Genomic DNA, 7,735 nt, shown 5'->3' with positions numbered 1-7,735 from the left:
GTTAATACGTAAATTAAAAGGCGGCTGGTTTGACGAGTCGAGACTTTCGATTATGAGTAACGATCGGCCAATTAAGTGGGATTGAGTAATTAAGTGGTAATGAGACTTGCGATATATGGTATGTTAGGGTGCTCTTTTGATTCTATGGGTGTGACGTTAATCATACATTTTTTTATCTTTCAATAGCTTATATGAACATTAAGTATTCTTGAAGGATGCGTAAATCCTATGAAAACTTTACAGGTTTATATTATAAAAGGTGAAATTATAGTTTTGATACGTGCTAAATTTTCACGATGCTTTATGGTCTAATAATTATTTCCAGCCTTTGCCATCACGCCGCCATCATACATTCCAACGTTAACGTCAAAGCACGTCAGACACGATAAAAATTGTTGCCACCAAAAAATGATAATCAAGTATCCACTTTAATATCCACTACAATAAGCTTTCCTAAGAGAACAGGAATATTCCGAAAAATACGCATATAATCGCATATAATTTATAAATTGTCCTTGAATCGCCACAATGTCAGAGGATATATCATACGTTTTCAGAAGGTCGACTCTTCATGTGAAAATGTAAAAAAAAATTATTTACGTGACTCGTATCTTGAATTCATCGGTGAAAAAAAATTCAGCGGAACATAAATTAGCATGTGAAATAATTGTGCAGTGCGTGTCGCGCATTTACAAAAAAAGCTTTAAAAACATTTCTTACAAGTATTTTTAACAAGTACCTGACCCTCGCTTCCGGATTGTAATAATTCTCCGTTTCTGCAGACGTATATATACACCCTTCAGATTTCCATGGATATATATTAATATAAAAGGGTGTGAAACTCCAGCGAATCTCAACATTAATAGCCTCCTGTGACACAGCATGCCGGCTCTCACTTTTAAACAGCGAAGACGATGAATTATGACAGTAACTTAAGAACCCGCAGTACTATACCCTATGTAAGATTACTCCTGGTCCACCGTGAGCTCAAAAATAAATGATTAATCATCCAAGACACCATGACCGACCTTGGCCACCACGTCGTACTTATCACTTTGATTTACATGCCCGTTAAATCGGCTAACACGGCCAGAGAAAAGCTTTTCAATTACACATCAAGCACAATACTTAAGGATGCATCGATTTCAATACTGCGTATCAGTAAAAATAAAAGAAAAATTTACATAAATAATTTGTCATTGAAATTAATCATCTTACAGTACCTTAATCATTTATCACGGTTCTCACGAACGATTTCATACTATATATCACTTATTAATATACCAAATGAGCTGCGTACTCGAGATCAACAAGATCCTGGCAGATAGTCTATATTACCGCGCTCGGGGCGAATAATTAAATGTGATTATCCTTCATTAAAGCTGAATCCGAAAGACCGGTCCAGGCGCTTACGTAATTGTGGGAATGCGGCGAGCGAATTGTTGGCATTACTTTTCCGTCCATCTTTTCTTCTTCCCTAGAGCGTCGGGACGCTTGTGTTTGGCTCGCGTGTCTCACCCACGCTTTCAAAACTGTGCGTGGCTTCAGACCGTGCACTGTGAGAAATACCTACTCGCAATTCTGGATACACAGAGAAATGCCTACTCGCACGAAGGATAATTATGAAGTCTGTGTCGTCGTTAGCTGCCTGTGTCAACCAATCTGAAAAAAAGTATCCATTGGGTTATCCAATTGTATATTAATTCTGGGTTAATTATGATGATGAAAAATCATCAATTTTATTACGAATTCAAATTGCGTAGCTATTTTGACTTTTTTGCCATTCGTCCCGTCGCGTCACTATCTTCTCTTATCCAGTGTATCATTATCACGACAGGTTGTTTACCTTGGACCAGGGTGGAGGATCCCTACCAAATGTATGCCGCATGTCAACATTTGGTGCACGCGGTTGTTTGATTGTTTGACTTTCCCAGACGCGAGAAGCGGTGCCCAAGAGAGTATATACTTATATGTGGTACATATATATCTACCTGCAACTCACGTTCTAAGGTTCTTCAAATGTTGTCTCAGGCGGGTTAGATACGAGGAGAGTTCAGTTCAACCCTAGATAACGTGCCTTCCTTAAGATTAGGTTTCTACTCTAACAAGGTTCCTCAGCCTTTTCGTATATTCAGTTATACCTTAATAACGAAAAAAAAATGCTAGCCTAAAGATCTTTCGAATCCACTTTGCTCCCATCGCTAGAATAGACATACCACACGACCCAAATTCTATATTTTGCTATTCAACTATTTGATTCTTTTTTTTTCAACCTCCTCCTATTTTTCTCTTCTGATGAAATTCGGAAATAAAAGACTGAAATAGAGTAGCCATGGTATTTTTTTCTTTAGCCATTATTCTTCCACTTTTTTAGTATGCTACAGATACTTCAAACTGGGCTACTAGCCAAATTTCCTCATTTTATAATATATTTGTTAAGGCTACATTGAGTTATTCACATTTTATCACTATCAAATTTTTTTTAGATACCATATGGGAATATTTAATATTGTTACCGTGCTTATCACGGATTTTATTTTTGTGATAACGTCCTCCAGCATCCATATCACTACCTAAAGTACCGCTAACTGATTCTACAGATATTCTCAGAATAAACTTTTCAAATAATATCAAAGATAAAAGAAAATCATATATGGTTCACCACGTTCCAAAAACCTCCTGAAAGTCTCAGAAGACATTAATTAAAAATTTATCTGTAAACAGAATCCGGCAATCAGAAGCATTCGAAAAATATTTACAAGAGTTACAGAGACTTATCTATTTATAGTCTATGTACCCTGTGATGTCACACATAATATTTCGATCTTCCGTCACGATGCTCAACATATATTATATTTATCATTATTTGCAATTTTCATAACGTAGTTGAGCAAAAAATACGAGCAAACCAGAATTAAATTGGACGCCTAAAAAGTATATCTACGCAACGTAATTTCCATGACATTACATTTTTTTTTTTTTAAATTTCTAATATCAGCAACTATAATTCCAATGTTGCAAATATTATTAATGCTATACCAAATCCAAAAATGTCACTTTATAATTATCAAAGTACTGTTAATTAAGTGAGCTGCCAATGCTCTCGTTGCAACAGGTGCTATGTAGTACCATACATACATGTGCCTATATCCTTGTTTGATTAGTCCTTTTGGTTCTTGTGTTTGTATTACGTGACGTCGCATGGACGTCGTGTGCCCGACGTGAGACAGCCTCGCAACCTGGAGAAGAGTCTCTTTACTTCTTCTTCTTCTTCATGGTGTATTCAAACATCTTCCGGATGAGCCAGAACACGTTTTCTATTTACTTAGAAGCAGATGCATCTGCGCGCACGACACTGCATATCTTAACGTTCTGTTGATTAAAAAACAAAAAGACGCAACCGACTGTAAATTTCATTGTACCTCGTTTATCTGTACGGGGGTTTATATAATGTTGTTGAAAAATTTAAATTTTTTCACCATCACGTTTAGTATATTTCGATAATACCAAAAGGATCATTGTAATTTTCTTCTTTTAACGTGGATGCTGATGCATCTTGAAAAATGTATTTATTTTTGTATTACATCTTCTTTGGTACCGTTTGAAGATTTATCCTGCCGAAGATTGACTCAGGGATGAAAATCTTCGTGGACATTCAGGACGATGTAGATTGCGAGATGACACGCTGGGCAGTCTCAATAAAAGATGGTCGAAGCCAGTCACGACAAGATAGCGTCCAGTTGAATGGGCAGCTGTAAGAGATAAGTCCTCAGGAACAGCCGTGGGACTGTCAGCTTCTTGATACTGGTAGTAATCAGAAGATGGCGAGAAAAGGAGATACAGAAATTCATTTATGATTAATATATGCATGGCTTCATCATATTTCATGTAGCATTTAACATATTAATCTAACTTGAGAAATATCTTTATAATAAGATAAGAGACACGAGATGATTATCATTCGAGTCTAAAAATGATTGTATAAGATTAGAAAAAAAAGGCTCGATAAAAAAGTTTCTTGTAGATCCAAGATTTTGAGTTTGACAATTTAAGTATTTTCAAACAAAATTTCGACTTTTTGTTTGGCACATTATTCTGACAAAATTCATCGTTTTTAATTGTGACATTTCGTTATTCGAAGTTTTTCAAGCAGGTGTCATTCTCATTGTTAAGCTAAAAGTCATGGATTATAATGCCACGGCAAGACTATACTGTCAATTGCTCTCAAGTGAAGATGTAACCCACTATATGAAAAGATGAAGAAGAATATGCAACGCCACCGAGTTTAACGTATAATGGCTGACCGGTATATAAAAATAATCGTGTAAGATAAACTCTGTCGTTACTGAATTAATAACCCCGAAAAATTAATTGAATAAACGAAGCTTAAAAAAAATTCATCTCAATCTAAAGAACAGGAATATATTATCCAATTTGCGAAATTTAATGAAATGGACTTTACACGAATTTTATCGTGGCCTTTTCAAGATAACGAATCTCGTGAATGACATTGTCAGCTGAGTCAAAAGTCATAAAATGGCAATGCCGCACCTGAGGTGTCGCGTAATTTCCTTTATCCCTTGCAAAAATTTCTTAATTCGTACAAAACGATCATAGCGGATCGTTGACCGGTAGATGATGAGGCCCTTGAAGCAACCGGAGACCCATCCTTGGGTGGCCCATTACGAAACCTCAATGACAACAGATTATCCCCTGGTCTTAAAAGACTCATAAGGCCTCAAGTCCAGAGACCTTGGGATACAAACAGCGTCAACTTTCTTTCCAAGCAAATCAGTGGATTTCAATTTCCTCTTAAAATTCATTTTCATGAATTTCATTCGATCACAACATTCATTTATCACAGGCCCAGAGAACCACGCCGTCACATATTTTGTACACATAACGAGATTCCCTTTCATTTATTCCAATTACCATTCATTGGCGCGGGCCCATTTTCACGTGAGGCCCTTTCGATTCTAGCAAGAGTCCATAATAATGCTGCAACTCGGCTCTCCCTGTTTTTATATTTTTTTTATCACCCCCGCTCATCCTCCATCACTCACATAAAAGTCCTTTGAAGCTGTGCACAATTTCGCACAATTTCAGATTGGCCACACTCACCGCTCTGGGTCCGGTAAGGCCCATAATCCCTGTCAACTATCTTGTGTCTCAATTCGCTTTAGGCTACGGCTCATTGATTTTTTGTCCATCCTCCAGTCTGCGAACAGGAGCTTAATAAAGGACGAAATCCTGCGGCATTATGGCAAACCAAAGAAACCGGAGAATCCTTAGGGTGAATATACATAAGTATAGACGGAGATACATTCAGTGACATGTGTGCGGTAGCTATGTTGGTAAGTTGGCCAGGAAAGGAAATTCAGGAAAGGACCTTCATCCTGATAAATGACGTGAACGTTCACAGGAGTCGTTAGAATAATTGCGCGCTTCCAGAAATACGGGAAGTGGACGTGTACCCGGCATGAGAACCGGCATGAAGTTGGAAGCGAAGGAAGGAACGAGAACGAAGCGCAGACGTAGAGGGAAAAAAAAAACAGAAACTGGTAATCGTCCAAAGCCTGAAAAATTAAGCGTGAGTGTCGGCCGCAACGAGGCAGCGAGGTGGGCTTAAACGGTGCGACTGATAAATGAATAGAAACTGTCTCGAATAGAGGGTGGAAGTAAGAAAGAAAAAGAAAAAAAAGAGGGTTAAATAGGGAATACCACTGAATTTTGATGAATAGTCAAAAAAGTTAAAAAAAATGTTGTATCCTACCAAAACTAAAAATAATTATAACAAAGTAAAATTGAAAATTCTTGGAAATATGAAAAAATTTTAATCAACGCTATATTCAATCTCGTGTAATTTTAGACGAATCTAGGAATTTGCATATCATTGTAAAATAATTCAGCAAGCGTTTACTCCATAAGGTATTGAGACATCTTATAAATGAAATTCGCGATAAAATTTCATAACGTGTATCAAGTTCAAAATCCTATCGAATAATAAATGTAATCATTAGCACAGTAATCGGAGATAATAACGAAGCGTTATAAACCATCATTCGATGATTCACAACGATACCATTAGTCTTGAATTCCCGTCAAGATTTGAATCGTCAGAGCGGAAGCAGTATCTGAAAAAAAGACACGTCCTCTGCAAGGGGGATCCTCTTTGCGTAAGGCTGACTTTCTTTTTTTCTTTAAAATGATTATACGAAAACAGGGAAACGCGTGCTTTAAAATGGTTAAAAGCCAAGCTCAGTTGACTGAAGTCAGTCTGGTATTCGAATCGTTGTAAATGTGTATCGGAGTGTGTCATGGAGGATGCCCGAGGGGGCTGCCAACCGAGGTAATGACTGGAGCTTCCTGCGTTGAAACTACGAACGGGGACGACCCCATGCAGGATATCCGACATTTAATCTGATTTCTGGATTATACGCCTGCGAACAAGCGATAGATAACAATAACGTTCGTTCGTTCATCTCCATCCCAGTAATAGTATTATTCTTCCCTCGTATTATCTCTCCCACCCTTTCTCTCTCTCTATGTATATATAAGTTAGCTATATGTAAGTTCTTCCTGTTATCCTAGCGCAGGTCACAATTTTTATTTTACTTTTCACTTTTTAACCGGATGCACACGAAATGCCTTCCTAGCCACTTCCGATTCCGGAAAAAGAACTACGACCTAGATACGACGTAACGGTAACAAAAAATTTTTTGAATTTAATAATTTTTTTTATAAATTCCATACATAATTCACATATGACTCCTGTCGAGCTTTAGCAATATAATTTAAATCGTACGAAAATCAAAGCTAATTTTCCGTGTGAACGAAGCTTAAAGAGGCACGGGTCGTCGCACACGGCCGCAACGTTATTGGTGGGGATTGGCGTGCGTCGTGTACTTCCAGGCGGATGTCGCTTTAACGTTTCACCATTTATTCCCAGGAAGAGTTTACAGTAAAAAATCCAATATTATAATTTAACATGTAATTATGATAATAACAATTTTTTATCTCGTAATTAAAAATTATATAATACCGATAAAATATTTCATACTCAAGGACGATTGATTTTAATTAAATTTTTTTTCTATCTCAATTTTCACCGTTGGACACCAAACAAAAAGATTCTTCAGGATGCAGATGTCTTTCTATAGATACGACGGTCTTCGATTCATTCAATAAAATCCGCCTTAGTCGAGGCAGTCATGAATGATACTCGCTATACCTACTACACGGTCAACGTTTCATAATAGAAGTATACGGTGGTTGCCCATGACACGTTCACATGACCCTTTTCCGCGCGTTACAATTCTCATGAAACACTAGACATGTGTGTGAATGGGATACGTGTCGTTACAATACTTCCGGTGGATAGTTACTCTCCACGTGAATGAAATTAGAACGCGAGCAAAGATATACGCGGAAGACGAGCTGTAAAAATCTTCATAGAACTTCATAGGTGGGAATATAAAATAATTACAATAAAAACAATCGAGATAATTTTTACGATAATTTCAATTCGAAATATCAAAATTTCGATCTCTCATATCTACGATTGAGAAGAGTCGCTGTATGAATTTTATAAAAAATTTGATTATCACGAAAAAAAAAAATTCGACATTCCGCAAAAAATTCGAGCCTCCAAAAATTGTGTACTCGGCATTATTACCTGTCTAGCCGATAAAGAAATGCTGATAACGTATTTGGTAGGGACGTCAAAATAAAAACA

The 7,735-nt window shown here is 37.1% G+C and overlaps 1 long non-coding RNA gene across 1 annotated transcript; it reads right to left on the bottom strand.

The window, feature by feature from the left end:
- Nucleotides 1-207: 207 nt before the first annotated feature.
- On the bottom strand, nt 208-3,712 carry LOC112495051. The gene is made up of 3 exons (XR_003061217.1): nt 3,585-3,712; nt 3,139-3,372; nt 208-1,662 (listed from the first exon to the last, which is right to left on the bottom strand). It is a non-coding gene; the product is annotated as an uncharacterized LOC112495051 (long non-coding RNA).
- Nucleotides 3,713-7,735: the final 4,023 nt, after the last annotated feature.

The sequence above is a fragment of the Cephus cinctus genome, unplaced genomic scaffold (assembly GCF_000341935.2).
Source record: "Cephus cinctus unplaced genomic scaffold, Ccin1 Ccin1_scaffold1184, whole genome shotgun sequence".
NCBI classification, from domain to species: domain Eukaryota; kingdom Metazoa; phylum Arthropoda; class Insecta; order Hymenoptera; family Cephidae; genus Cephus; species Cephus cinctus.
This window is presented reverse-complemented; position numbering and strand designations above follow the sequence as displayed.